Below are 15,306 nucleotides of genomic sequence, written 5' to 3'. Positions count from 1 at the left end.
TCCGATCTCGTCTAAGTTTAAAGTACATTTTCTTTCATTTCGAACCGTCTGCTGAAGGAAACCGGCAAAAATAAAAAGAGCACATGAGCAGTTTTTTGTATAAATGATAATAACGTGGCACTTCATTGATTTTTCCCTCGACCTTCCCTCTTTGTTTGTCTCTTTCGAGGAGTGTGGAGGTGGGGGAGGGAGGGAGCAGGGGGTCAGCTGAAGAGCCACAACAACCCCGGAGCTGCTGGCAGGTCTTCAAGGACACTCGCAGCACAGATCAGAGTCTCACCGAGGCAGGAGCTTGAACCCGAGTCCTCCGGTTTATTAGGTGGTCCCCCCCCCACCGCATGTTTCTGGAAACCTTGTGCGTTTGGATTCGCCTCACGTCATCCGAGAGTAGATCTGAAGCTGTGTGCTGCAAGGGGAAGGCAACGCAACATCTGTGGAGGGCTTTCACGCAGGCGTTGCACGTCAGAAACATACAGGAACCTCCAGCAAGTGGATCCTCTGGTCGTTTAGTTGATATTTGGAAACATAAACTCTTTAAACTGAGACTTTAAAGGGGCAATATGAAGTTTTGAAGAAGTAACAAACTCAGAATTTTATTTTTTTTTTATAAATTGTTTCCATAACTGAATGAACAAGCTGTTCTCAGAGGAATATAAGGTCCCCAGAACACTGTTTGAAGCTAGAAAGGTGGCAGGGTCCGCCACATATAAACAAAGTGAAACAGTGTGAAATTGTCCTTTAAGGTCTGTTTGTTTCATCAAACTGAATAAAAATCACTGAAAATCAGTCAATTAACATTTTTCTCTTCTGATTAAAATGTCTTCCCAAAATGTACATAGTGCACCTTTAATGAAATGTTTTTAAAGGGGCAGTATGTAGTTTTTGGAGAAGAAATACAAACAAAGGATTTTAATATTTACAATATTAATGAGGTAGAAAAATTATTTTTTTTCCCATAACTGAATAAACAAGCTGTTCTCAGAGGAAAAATAACTTTGCACAACACTGTTTGAAGCTAGAAAGGTGGCAGGGTCCGCCACATATAAACAAAGTGAAACAGTGTGAAACTGTGTTGTCCTTTGAGCTCAGTTTGTTTATTCAGTTTATTCAGTCGTGAAAACAAAGAGAGTTTGTTTATTTAGTTTGTTTACGCATGAAAAACATCTATGAACATCTTCCTCAAAACTACATAATGCTCCTTTAAGTTCACTCACAGACACATAAATATAATTCACACATGCTGCTGATGGCTTGTGTAAAACACTACATCGTACCCCTGGCAAATAAAAAACATAGTTCCTCTCATATACGTTGAAAGTAAACTTGCTCTGCAGGACGTATCCATCGTTATCAGTCATTTCATTGCTTATTGATCCACGTGTAATCTGATTTGGTCCTTAAACGAGCACATTCAGTCGTTTTCTGGCACTTATTTCCGCTGCAGTTTGCAGATCTCCTATTTTAATTCCTCAATAGAAGTTCTTGTTGTGTGTTTTTTTTTTACCCTGCATGCACCCTGATTTTGCAGCCTGGTAATCTCTGACATGGACTCTTTGCAGCAGGTAGCCCCCCCCTCCTCCCTCCCCTCTCCACGGCCTTGTCTTCAGGTGTGACCTGCCTGCTCTGACCCTCCTGTTAAGTATCCATCATGGCGCATTAGCCGTCAACACCTGCACCACGCAGGGGGGAGAAGAAGAAAAAAAAAAGTTCGCAGGGGCGCACCTGTTCCCGAATCGATCAGAGGGCGATCGTCCAATAAAATTTAAAAAAAGAAACATCTCGGATCATTAACACGGATCGATTAAACATCTCAACAACTTCAGGCTTCGGGGATGGAGATGGAGGAAAGATGACGGTGCCAGATGAACGCGTGATGGGAATCGGGCAGCGCAAACACCGAGAGAAGAAAAACGCGTGAGCGAGCGCCGCAGGAAACCTGTGTCCACTGAATACTAATTACAGACGACGGGGACAGAAATGCGCACGGAGAGAAGAGACATTAAACTGAGATGCGTGGTGGGAACGTGCGTGTGGAGGAGGAGGAGGAGAGGGAGAGACATGATTGCAATCTTTGGGAGGAAAATGTACTCACCGCGGAGAAGTTCACCGCCGCACAGATGGAGGTCCGTGGTGGTAAAAGTTGTCCCCGCAGCTTATGTCGGAATGAAGGGAAAAGTTTGCATGCTGAAATTAGTCCTGATGGCGGAGGGAGAGCTGCTGGAGAGAGATCGGCGCGTAAATGCTCTCACCCTTGGCAGGGATGTGGCAGGTCTGCTCCCCCCCTCTCTCTCTCTCCTCTCTTTCTCTCTCCTCTTTCTCCCTCCCTCTCTCTCTCTCTCTCCCCCTTCAGTATCCTGCGCAGTGCTGCCTCCGTGCAGGGAACCCCAGCTGCAGGCTTTTGGGTTTACATATCCATCTCTCTCGTGTTCGTATAGGCAACAGGGGACGCGCAGCGGCAGGCGAGCGAAGAAGGAGAAAGAAGAAGAGTCAGACCTCCAGGACGAGACAGGAAACAAAAAAAAATCCTTGGAGTGGGTAGATAGAGAGAGTCTATCGAAATAGTTTTTTGACCGGAATAAGTTGGCGAGGAGGGAGCCAGAAAAACGCACGCAGCGTTTTTGGCACAAGGAAAAGAAGAAGCGAATATCCCAAACCTGCCAAGTGTTTGGCAGCAGATGGCATGTGTACTGTTAAATGACTGGCTATGCTGGTGAGGAGAGAATCAATACAGCACAAAAAAAATAATAAATGCATGACACCTTCAGCCGGTGAGAGGGATTTTTCAACACCCCTCGTTCACCTTGAGAATTCATTAAATCCTGCAGGTCACAAAAAAACAATTACCTTTTTTTGGACAAAAAAGTTCTCCTAAGTCACTTCTTAAATACCCACTTTTTTAAGTGGACTTCTGCACGGATATATCCGGCCTCCCTCCCCATTTTCTATTTGTTTTTTTTCATCCAATTAGCTCCAAACTGAGCTCCTGTGGCGACACTAGACTGCAGCACCAGTCTGGTTTCTCTACACTGCTGCACCTCTGAAACAGACCAGTGCGAGCCTCATTCCTAATTAGTGACAGTAAACACAACGCAGAATATAACGCTCCTCGAAGCCGTGCCGGGGTAAATAGCCTGAACTCCTGGTTTTTCATAGCAAATACACCTGTTCTCACATAGGAAAAAGATTACGTTTCAGTTTAAACACAGCCCTGATCATTAGTCACCCACGCGTTTCTTCTTCTCTCATTTTTTCCCCCCCTCCGTGCATTTGCATTTTTCAAGACATGAAACATTAGAAATGTGCAGCTTCCCTTTTGTCTTTTTAAGAAGGGAGCGCTGACCCAAACTAATAGAAAGAGCAGCCTCTGTCTGTCATAACTGGAAGAGCAGTTAGCAAAGCTGGAATTAGACACACGGGACAATGGACAGGTAGAGAAAGAAACAACGTACGCTGCAGGAGACTGAAGTGGGGTAAGAGGGAGAATAACGTTGTTTGAGGAGAAGGGACAAAAAGGGAACCGGAGACAAAAAGGGAAGGAGAGCGTGAGCAGGACTGAATAAGAAGTCGACTTAAAAAGGGAGTACAGAGGGAGAGTGGGTGTGTGATAATAAAGGGAGAGGTGAAAGGGAGGAGAAGAGGGAGGAGGACGAGGAGGAGGTGGAGGAGGGGGTGAGGCTGCAGTTCAGTGGTGAGAGTTATTTAATTGGAGAGTGACATTGGGAGCCTGGCTCGTCAGCTCTTCCCCATCAATCACACGCGGTCAGGAGATGCCTGAGGTGATGTGGCCCCGCTCCTCGCTCCCCGCTCCCCCGCCGGATCCCCGCGGCCGGTCCTCGCCATTTAACCGCCGTGCCTCCATTACATCTCCTCCTCCACCCTCCAACCCGACCCTCCTCCTCCTCCTCCCCCTCATCAGGATGCTCTGACCTCCGCTCACCTGGACCTACTGTTATCAGGTCCCAGGTGACGCGCCCACTTGATGGGTCTTTTTGTTCACAGACTAACAAGGAAAACAGTCGGGGGGAGAAACTGTAGCAGCTTATGGAGCATTAATAAAATAGGACCTCCAAGGACAATGAGGATTGATTTTTGTGCTGCGTCTCGGTAGCAGCATTTAGCATTTACACAAGTAGTTATTGCTGTAAAAGTCAGATAGCAGCTTTATCAACGCCACCTGTAATGTTCCTGTGAGAGTTCATTTGAATTAGGATGTATTTTAACATTATTAACTGAATAAACATTGCTATTGTTAGCCATTCGTACAGTTAAACAGTCAGTGTAAAGGTGGTGCTAATACATTTTCTCCGTTATCTTTAAACAGCTATTACAACTGTCCAGCATTTAGCTGGGTTAATGTTAGCCTACGTGACGCTAATTTAAACTAGGCCTTCTCAGAGCCTCCACTAAATTTAGCTAACTATTCAAATGTTTAAGGCCTCCATCCATTGCTTTAGTTATTTCATTATTTAGCTAACTGTTCTGTTCGCTATACTGAAATAACTAGGCAAGTCTGGTTTGAGCCGGATAGCTAGTGTTAGGCTACTTTTAGCCACTTTCTCCATTACTTTTAGCTAGCAAATTAATCCATTTATCTTTTTCTTTTAGCTAACTTAACTGTTTATACATATGTTTAACTAAGAATGTCATGATTTATATAATTTTAGTTAGCTAACTGTAATATTTATCCATTACTATGAACTATTTTAGCTGTTTATCCATTGATTACCTTTAGCCTAGCCTACTATTCGCCATACATCCATTATGTTGTTTTTCCCTTTGGCGACGTCAAGCTAACGTCTTATGAATCCAAATGTTGAATTACTTTTAGAAAACTGCTTAAATTGTTTATTTTCATTGCTTTTAAGAGTTGTTTTTCCAACATTTTAGCCAACTATTTAAACTTTTTTCAGCACTTTTAGCTAATGACTGCTTTTCCACACTTTCAGCTAACTATTTCAACTCTTTTTCAGTACTTTTAGCTACAGTAACTATATCTATTGGTTTTCAGTACTTTTAACAAACAACTGCTGTTCAACACTTTCAGCTTTATGACGCATTATGAGCCAACATTTAGCTATCAGTTGCAACACTGTTTTTGTTCCTTTTAGCCAATAGTTGCAACCATTTATCACTTATCTTTAGCTAACGTGTTACACCATAGTGTCGCTTTTGACGCTCTCCCACAATGAATTCATTAAATATGGACTTCTGTTCGCCGTGTGAACAAACAATGTAAGCCGCCTATCAGGAGACATCAGATAGTCCATCTTGCTACCTGTACTTTTAAAACAGAAAAACACATTTTATATCTTGGTGTTTAAATGACAAACACGATGGCAAACAGTAATTAGGTTGTTTTTCATAATGTTATTTATTCTCAGCAGCAACATCACTTTCCCCAGCTCCCACTTTAATCCAATTATTGTCGTAATACGAGATGGCCCGACAACAACGGCTCGCCATGATGTGCTCATGGCCACATTCCCATAGAAAACCATGCAATTAACCGATTTTGCGTACATGCTTTGCTTTTTTTCTCCTCTACAATCTCTCCACACACCCTCTTTTGAAATTGCAGATGTATAATACATGGATAATTATGGATCAATACTCATAACAGGCAAATAAGTTAATGAGTCATGTTAATTGCCGGTCAATCTCAGACCGCCTAAAAGACGGCTGACATTATAATTCCAGTAACTGCCTTTCACTGTCATTGGAAACAGATGATTGTATCATTGACTGGCCAATTTCAGCTCTAAACAAGGTATTGATTTCCCCAGTGGACATTTAAAGAAAACATGCTGCTGTGCTCACAGCTAAGAAAAGCTGTCATAACATATGTTCACCGTGTAGAGCAGCGGTAAAGCACCACACACAGTCGAGCACAGCAGATAAGAGCTGGAGAACGGCGATGGGAAACCACACATGATGTGGTCGAACCCGCACTGATATACGATAATGTCCTAACAACAGCAGTTTAATTAATTTTGATTCAAGTTTTTAAGTTTATGAAAATAGACCTCACTCCGCCGCGTCGGCCTTCGAACGCTGCGGTGCCGGCGGGGCGATGATTCAAAGCGAGTGACCTTTTTCACACCGTGATCTTGACAATGGGATCCTGATTTATCATCAAACTGGTTCCCATTTAGCAGTTGTTTCTAATTTATCTCTGACTCCCCTTCTGCTCTATAATTGCACCAAGACATTTGCACACATGTCTGAATTCCCCCCTTTAATTGTTTTTTATTCTTTTTTAATTCTTCTGGCTGATTGATTTTTTTTTTTTCTGTCAGGCTAAGACACATCGGGGCGGCGTTTTTTTTCTCACAGCGAGGGGTCAGCCAGTGTGCGTTTTCTTTTTTGCATAGCACACAGTATGTGAACATGCATTTCGCTCCATGCTGTTTTTCCGAGGCTCCAGAGAGCCGGGGATCAGAGCGAGCAGAGGGGGCCTTGATGTTCAAGGGGACAAGGCCGGGGAAGATGACGTCCCCCTGACTCCGGCGCCATGACCGAAATACAAAAGCCGGACTTATTTGCATATGCTGCATCAAAACATTCCTGCTCCTCCCTCTCTCCGAGAGGAGCGGGGATTTGGACTAATCGTCCGGCAAAGTATTGAGCGATTACATTTTCATCAGATGCAATGTAAGAGGGTCGAAAGATCAAGTGAACTAATGGATGACCTAATCATGGGGGATTGGCTGCATCGATTCAGATGGTCATATCCTCATTGTCTGTCAGGCCACTGGAGCTGCAGGCGGATACGATCCCTCACTGGCTGAAACCACCATATTCAAGAAACCCTCATTCAGATTACACTAATTTAGCCCATACCTCTCCTGGTCCCCCGAGGGTTAAATAGATTACGGGGGAGGAATGGAAATCTTGCTGAGTTGCAGCTTAGAAACTTGTCTTGCAGAAGGGTTAGACTTCGAATAATTTAATGTAACAGGTTTTTATCAACCCGACTTCCCTTTTCAGGTATTTTATTTCATTCTCGTATTTCCTCACGAGGAGATTCTGCAGCGCACGGTCCCCCCGCATACACCCCTCCATATATAAATTGTCTTAATCCTCATTGATATACAGCGTGTTGCAAATGTTGTCATGCTTGCAGATGCAATTTTGCACACAAGCAAAATTATGACTTGGTGGTTGGTGACACTGGCTGCCAACGCTGCAGAGACAGTCATTCTTCAAGGACAATCTTCTGCATCTGTGTGAATAATCAATGTTACTGAAAGTTTATCATGAACCGGTGGCATCTTTCATATAGAGTCAGGCGATACCACTTCAGCAGAGCACATCTAGAACTGAAGTGACATTCATTCTTCCTCGAGGAGCTCGAGATAGAGAGCCCCCCTTTGAAAGAGAGGAAAAAAAAGAAATCTAGGTAAATAGTTGCGATAGATAACAATCGAGTACAGAGGTCATCCGCAGCAATTTCCCTCCAGACGCGTCACAGCAGGTTCTGAAAGAGAAACGTCTCACTGCAGACAGACATGTTCATTCACCTCAGTTTGTGTCGACTGAGACGGCGTCCTGATCCGAATCCTAATGACACACCGACTTGCTAGCATTCAGCGGTCTGTGTCACAGAGCGGCAGAGCCGAGGCAGCTCGGGCTGTGCTCTCAATTCACACTCAGATCTTGCACCTACAAAATCTCTGCAAAAGCAAAACAAGTCTGTCAGACGAGATCCTCCTTGTCAACACAACCACTGTAATACAAAGTGTTATACACTGTATGGAGGCATGGCTCGTGCAGCTTCAGGTTAAAGCTTCAAAATGCATCTGATTCATGGCTGTCCTGCTTTTGACACGGATGATACAATAATAAGAAATGTTTCATGTCATGTTTTAATTGTTTTTTTACAGTATCCTGAACAATAAACGCCTACATGTGAGGTGAAAAGGGTTTGATTAGCTACACAGAAAATGATCGTCCAGCCTCCCTCGAGCTCTCCGGAGCTTTTCAGCCCTTTTTTATCTTGTTGTTTTGAACAGCTCATGAATTTTCATCAATCTCATTTCCATCAGCAGCCAGAACCTGTTTGTTTTCAACAAAATAACTCTGTACCCACCCACACGATACCTGCCCGGCACACAACAGAAATCTGAAAAAGTCTGCAACTTTACAAGCGAGTAAAGAAAGCAAACTAGCAGCTACAGAGTCAGATATTTCCCTCAGGAGGTGGAGGAGACCAAAACAGAGCTACAAGGTGAGTCAGCATTGAATTAACATTAGTCATGTGGCTAGAAATACGCCATATAAATGCCAAAATTGTTGTATGTTCTCTCCTGTTGTTGTTGTTGTTAAGCTCGATCGTAATGGAGGGCGGGCGACAGCAAACACGGATATTTCCCTGAGTTTAAGGGAAGTTTGTCCATCTCCTGCCGTGTTTTTGTCATCCAAAACAAGTATTTTAAACCACACCGTGATGTTTTCCGGACCTTAACCACGTGGGTTTTGTTCCTAAACCTAACCAGAGCTTAAGCGCAGAGAGAAATAGAAAGTTTGAGCTAAAGAAACGTAAAGTTTCTTATCTGCAACTTATCTGTGGTTCTGCAGAAACACACTTTGCCAACATTTGAAAGCAGGTTTGCTTGAGAAGATGGTGCAAAGTGTATCAATGCATACAGTATTTAGGTTGACAGCTGTTAGGAATATGGAGTATGTTGTATACAAGATGAGGAACAGAGAAGTTGATGTTGCTGGAGGGGTAGTTTGATAAGTTTCCTCGGATGCTTTAATACGTAATTCCTTGATTGTTTCTGTCGTAAATCCACCGTCGAGGGAACGAGTCGCAACTTCCACAAACTTTGAAATGCCACCTTTCATGTCCGCAGGGGGCGAGCGTTTGATACACAAGAAAAAGTAAAAAAAAAAAGAGTTTGTGAGGAATATCACAACAAAAAGTTGCCGACTGTGCCATGTGGGATCCCCTTTCAAAAAGAAACGTGCCTCCATATTAGGGCACGCAATCATTTTAAGGAAACTGCTTGTGGTTTTTTGTATCAGATCGCATCTGTATTCATTTCTACTTCGCACATTTCTAGTTTATTTGTTGTACCTCCAGAGCCGGGCTTTTCAATTAGGATTTCCCTGAAAGGTGGCAAATGTTCAAAGCTTTTGACAGCGAGCCTTGACTGCACATCACCCAGATGCTTTTCATTCCATTCTGAAAGAGGGAAAAATAATGTCACCTTGTGTTATATACAATGAGACGGAAAAGAAAGAGCCAAACAGAAAAAGCGAGCACAAATAAGAGCAAGAAAATGAGGACTGGATGAGACAGAGACCCAGATGAGGAGCAGGAAGGGGACAGTAAGCGAAAGTAAAAGAGGCAGAGGCATTGGCTTTTGTCATGACAGTCTCCTCTCCCATGGCGGGGACGATGTGTGTTCACATGCTCCAGTAGTCAGGCTGAAAAACCCAGGCCTGTTGCATTCAATCCAGCAGAGCAATAGCACTCATGGTTGCCTGGTTGGCAAAGAGCTTGTTATCCCCCCTCCATCCCTTCATCTGCTTGCTCCTCTTCTGTCCACATCCCTTTTTCCCACACCACAAGCATCTGCATTCTGTTTGCTTCAGCAAGCCCTCTCCGTGTTTCCTGGCCACCATGTAACAAGCAAACAAGCGAGCGCCTTTTTCTTTTTGCAAGACACAGGTGAACACGAACAGCACAGCCAACAGCCCAGGTGGTGTCTTTTTTTTTTGTTGCGTCAGGCGAAGCGTCCTGATCCCGAAAATCAAATGCGGTCCCGTCAAGCCGAGGCTCGGCGCTCCCCGCGGCGCCTGGCGCCGTCCTGCTGGTGACAGAAGTGAGTCCCCCCCCCAGTCTTGAGAAAAGGGAAATGAACAGTGGTAATCTAATGGACTCGATCAACCAACAAGTGTCAAATGGGAAAACACAGGCACGCATGAGGAGCCGGGTTGACTGAATACACCGGGTAATGAATACCGGTGGAAAAACTCAGGTCTTCTTCTTCTTATCGGGCATAATTCAAATGTTTCTCATTAACTGCAGGAGTTTCTATTCTGCCCATTAAATTTTCTTTCCCGTCTTTATGTGAATGGGATTGTATGAGCCAAGAACACTTGCTGAGTCAGTGGGTGGAGGGTGAGCAGAACGAAATACATTACCAATCTTGTGGGTTTTTTTTTCTCGAAGACAGAAAGTGAATATAAAGTAAGGCATTGTTCTAAGCACAAAGTAACAAAAAGAAGAAAAAAAAACACTTTACAGTGGGAGAAGATGGGAAATGAGAAAACAGGGACAAATATTGGCTGTCAACAATGTAATACCTCAATTTGTTCACAAGATGCTGCTTCTTAGCGCGGCCTTATAATGGAATAAACTTTCAGGAGGTACAGCATAATTATAAAAGTACCTGGTGTTGCTTGACAGTGCGAGTCCTCCGACGTGTATTTTGTGGAGAACGAACTCTTGAGAGATTAAAATTGCCACCAAAAAACAAAAGAAAGGTATCTCCGTTGTGAAAGTCTTGTGTTTTTTAAATAGTGACCCACAATCTGTAAGGAAATTGCATGTTTATTTGAGAAAATAATGAATAATTTCTCTTTTTTTGTTGTTTGTGTGTCTGCAACCGTGCAGCTCTTATGGCTTTAGGAAGGCAGGTTGAAAAACAAGAAGCAAAGCTTAAAAATAAAAAAAGCTGAAGTCCCAAAATACAAAATACAATCAACGGAAAAGCAGGCGACATAAAGCTGGCAAGAAAAAGGCAACGAGGAGAAGCCAAGGAAACTAAAGAGTAATACGAAAGCAGAGGACGAACCGTAAAGCCTCGGGGAACAAATCAGGAAAGCAGGGAACACACAAGGGCAGAGGGAACTGACACAGGAGACTGAACCGAGGACAAAGAAAGAGACAAACAAGACAAAGAGAAAGTTAAAAACACAGGAATGATTAAGTGATGGTACACAGGTGAGGAGGAAACAGGCGGGGAAGCAGACAAAGACAGGAAGTGGAAAGTACAACATAGAAACTTTAGGATATAACAAAATAAAATAGGAAATAACTTGACTAAAAACTCAAAACTATGACAGCAGCAGGCTATGTTAGTCATAAATAACTGGAACATGAGGCTATTAGCATACTAGGCTACAATTTAGGTCAATTCTGGCCCCTACCAGGTGGGTAGCCGGCTAACTCGCTTGCTACGATAGGCTACTAAGCTAGGTACTTCCAAGGCCGAGGAGTATTTTATAGGCTAGCCTCCTACTTTATTAGGTGGTGTTCGATGCTACATTAAGAAAAGCCTTCTTGTTCACGAGGACATACACTGTATAGTATTTCCCCACTGTTCAGAAGCTGCTGAGTGCTAATGTGGGGTAACGTTAGCAACTAATAAGTTTTACATTAGCACAACACATTGGTAAGTCCTTATCCTCAGAGACTTTGTTCTTGTAATGTTTAAAAGTGGAACATACTGTCTGAAAATATAACAATAAAGTAATTAAAAGTAAAGTATGCAGCCCAAGCTAAGAAGCCAGACTGTGTTGTTGTATAAATAACCAGGCTAGCTGGTTAGCATGCTTACTTCAGTAGATATCTCTTCAACACATTACAGAGACGTCTTTAACATAACGTCAACACTGTTGCAAATTTTTAACCAAACCACAAAGCTAACATTAGCAATAAGCTAGCTCGCAGCTGATAAAATCTTCTGGGAAAAGCTGTCATATCAACAAAATCAAAGGTCCCCAAACTAGAAATGAGAAACCTGCTTTCTTCTACCCCTGTCTTCAAAATCAGGACCCATTTCTTCAAACAAGTTCGAGAGGTAAATCTGCCACAGTCGTCACTGTAAACTGCATGTGCCACACGGGAACGGAAAGCTTGTCAAGGCCTAGCAATAGCAAAGGGAGGACAGGGGGTTAGCGAGCGAGATTTATTTAGCCTCGAATACATCTGAACACTCAAGTGCTGAGAGATATCAAGAGCTATGTTTGTCTTGTTTGAAAATGACAACAATTGTACACATCTAAATTTATGAGATTCTGTGCACATAGAGGCCTAAAAAACAAGAAATAAACACCACAGAGGAGGAGGAGGCTGAAAGATGGTGATTAAATCCCATTGCTTGAAAAATGGGTGCAATCACTTTATGAGATAAAGATTATGCAATGAGCTCTGTTGATTATCAAGAAAGAAGAAAAGAAAGAAAGTCCCCTCACAACATTGCTTTCACTTAATTCTTCCTCTGTTTCTAACTTTTTAACACTTTGATTTCTCATGTGAGGAAACGTCGGGTAAAATGAGAAAAAGTTCTGCGGTGGTGCAGCAGCACGGCTCGGGGTCTGGAGTGGCCACGAGTTGATTGATCTGATGGTGTGAGTGTCTGAAAGCCCTGGAAGCCTTTTTCAAGAAAAGGGCCCCAATGGGCTTTCCAGGGTTCAAGAGCGTGCCGGGGGCCACGCAGGCTTCAGCTGACAGGGCCCCCCTCAGGTCCCAGCAGCTGCCAGGATGAAGAGAATGGTCTGAGTGGACACACGGTGACAGGAGCTGATGTGGTCGTCCACGTCCGTCACAGCTTTCATTTCCGACGCCATGCCGCCGATTCCCCGGCCAGGTGACATTAGTGACACTCTCTTTTAATCTTTTGCAAAGAGCTTGACCTGTGGAGCACGTCTCCCGGGGATGAGAACAAACTCTTGGCTACTGGAGCCTCAGATGGAAACCATCACTTTCTCCCCGGCTGTTTGAAGGAGAAAAAAAACCCTAGTCACGGCGACACTTTCTGGATCTGGGAGTTGTTTTGCTTTCATAAAGAGAGAGTCCCAGGAGGGGAGATATAAAAGCCGGGCTAGGAAAAGAGCAAAAGTGAGCAAATTGAAAAAGAAGGGAGGGTTATCAGTGATGACTTATTAACAGACAAGAAATTGTTGGAAACCATTACTCTGCAGGGAGGCGCTGGCATATAATTTTCTCGTGGATATTTGAAATCTGAGAGTGACTTCAATTTGAGCTTTGAGACACTCGGCTCTGAGGAATGGTCGGCTTCCACCGCGTGTTGTCAAAGCCGTTTGACATATTGTTTCAGGAGCGGGAACGGGGAGGGTGTGCCGGTGTAGACACAAGCCCGCGTTTGGCGAGCGAAATTAAAGGTCATTTTGAGAAAAGTGAAAATTAATGTGAGCTATCAATTTCAGCCTTTAAAAAATGTGACACATCTCAGCCTGACACATTTTAATTAGGCCATCAATAGTATGGCAACAGTGGCTAATGGTGCAGAAGACACAACCAGGATAAGTTGCCTTCACTTTAACTGTTGTGGACATATTTAAATGGGATTTAAAGCGCCGTGTTGACACAAAACATCATTTTTTGAGACTTGATTTATACTGACAGGACGGGCTGATTCTGGTTGTACTAGTGGTGACATGTTCCTGTGGATGTGTGTTTTTTAATGTAACCTGTAACGCCACAAACTAATGTTAGCTAGATGCTTCTCGTCTTTGGACGTTACGTTAGCTATACTCGCTAACGATTGTACCGTGCACACAATTAAATCCATTCCTTATCTTTGGTCTTGTGGTTCTGGTCTTGTAAAGGTTAAACAAAAATGACACCAGCCTCTTTAACTCTTGAGCATGAGTCCATCCATCCAATGTCTTACCCTTCTCCTGGGTCAGGTCGTGGTGGCAGCAGAACTGGTGGGGTTTCATTCCTTCTCCCAAACAACGCTTTCCAGCTCCTCCTGGGGGATCCTGAGGCATTCCCAGGCCACAAGAGATATATAATCCTTCTGGAAAGTTCGGTCACTACCCACCGCTCATGACTATAGGTGAGGGCTGGAACATAGATGGAAAGGTAAACCGAGAGCTTCACCTTCCAGCTCAGCTCCCTTTTCACCACGTCGGTCCTGCCGACGCCACACCAAACTGCCTGTCCATCTCACGCTCCATTTTCCCTTCACTCCGGGATTTTTGCACCTCCGGTCGGCGGTTCCCTCATCTCAACATCATTGGGTTCTCCGTCAGATGTCTGAAAAGAAATTAAGAAAAGCTTAAAAGATTTCCACATATTGCCACTAAATACCCCACTTGTGTGCCACCTACAGCAGAGTAATATCAATCAATACTTGAACTGCGCTGTCATCTCCAGTCTTTGGATTTTCCTTTTTTACATGTCATTGTTAGAGAAAATTGTGCCGTCTACGTGGATCCCGGATACTGTACGTGATTTAATTAAGGTTTTTTTTCCTCTAGAAAACCAAAACAATCTTCCACTTGCAGATTTTGGTTTTCCAAAAGGAGGAGCCTCCTTCATTAGCGACACACTCTTTAAACTGTTCCTGCTTTTGTCCCCCTCCTCCTCCTCCTCTTCTGCCCAGAGAATAAATAAGATAAGGGAGAGCAATGAACGCATCCATCATTCAAAGTGGAAAAGGGTAATTTAGCTTGGCCCTCCTGACAGCTTTACAACTTTGCACGCTATTCTATTTTAATTGGCAATCATGAATTAACTGAATGAAAGCCCTGTTCACTGCCAATGTCTTTCTCATTGCAGCTTTTAATTGGGTTGACTTGATGAGTTCCTGAGATAAAACCAGACAATATATTCTCGTGATTGGCAACTCGTTTGTTGCCATATAATTAGGCTGCAGACAAATCAAAGCACGCGACTGTTTCCCTCCTCGGCCGGGGCCCCGTCCTCTTCACGAGGAGCCCGACCCGCGGTACAGTAAGTGTTGCGTTACGGCGTGACGGATGATCGGACAGGTGTGTTTTTTTCCGTCCGTTGGTTTCGAGCCTCAAGAAAGAGGTCAAGTGCCTCCAACGTAACTGTTTCCTCACCTGAGTATCCCAAGGTGGTTGTAGTTTTTTACAGAAAATGAAATAATCAAGCGCTGCAAAAATCTGATTTGAATAATATGTAAGTCCGCTCCAATAGAGCATTGAGCAAGTTTCTTTTTTTTTTCCTTGCTGCTGGTTCTTAATGATTAAAACAATCCCCGAGGCTGCTCAGACTCACCCTACACTTTTACATATAAGGTCAAATGTTCAAAGCTTTTCCTCCATTCTCCCTCCATTTTAAAAATAGGAGGGGGAAAAAAAGAAGGAATTAAACTTTAATGGGCTGATGAATAAATATTTTGTGTCTCCAGGACTCAGCACTTTCTCCCCGTTCCTGCAGCTGGCTTAATTAACTCTTCCTCAAGCCTTTTGTAAATTAACACATCTCTTTCAGTGTCCTTCGACATTGTTTTTCTTTTTCTTCTTCCCCTCCTTTTCCCTTTTTTTTTTCCTTTTCTGGTCGAAACTTGTTAGACG

General features: G+C 43.5%; 1 protein-coding gene across 2 annotated transcripts in view; it reads right to left on the bottom strand.

Moving 5' to 3' along the window:
* LOC311249608 (cadherin-7-like) overlaps positions 1–13,895 on the bottom strand; it is a 123,874-nt gene extending 109,979 nt beyond the window's left edge. The window contains exon 1 of one of the 2 annotated variants that reach the window (XM_084340790.1): positions 13,650–13,895. The gene's annotated coding sequence lies outside the window, so the exon portion shown is untranslated. Of the gene's footprint in view, positions 1–2,092; positions 2,307–13,649 lie in introns of those variants that run through there. The other variant, XM_084340789.1, reaches the window with a different exon arrangement.
* Positions 13,896–15,306: the final 1,411 nt, after the last annotated feature.

Source organism: Pagrus pagrus, assembly GCF_965226575.1.
Source record: "Pagrus pagrus genome assembly, chromosome: 20".
Classification (NCBI taxonomy): Eukaryota; Metazoa; Chordata; class Actinopteri; order Spariformes; family Sparidae; genus Pagrus; species Pagrus pagrus.
Note: the sequence above shows the minus strand (reverse complement) of the source record. Positions and strands in the feature narration are given on the sequence as shown.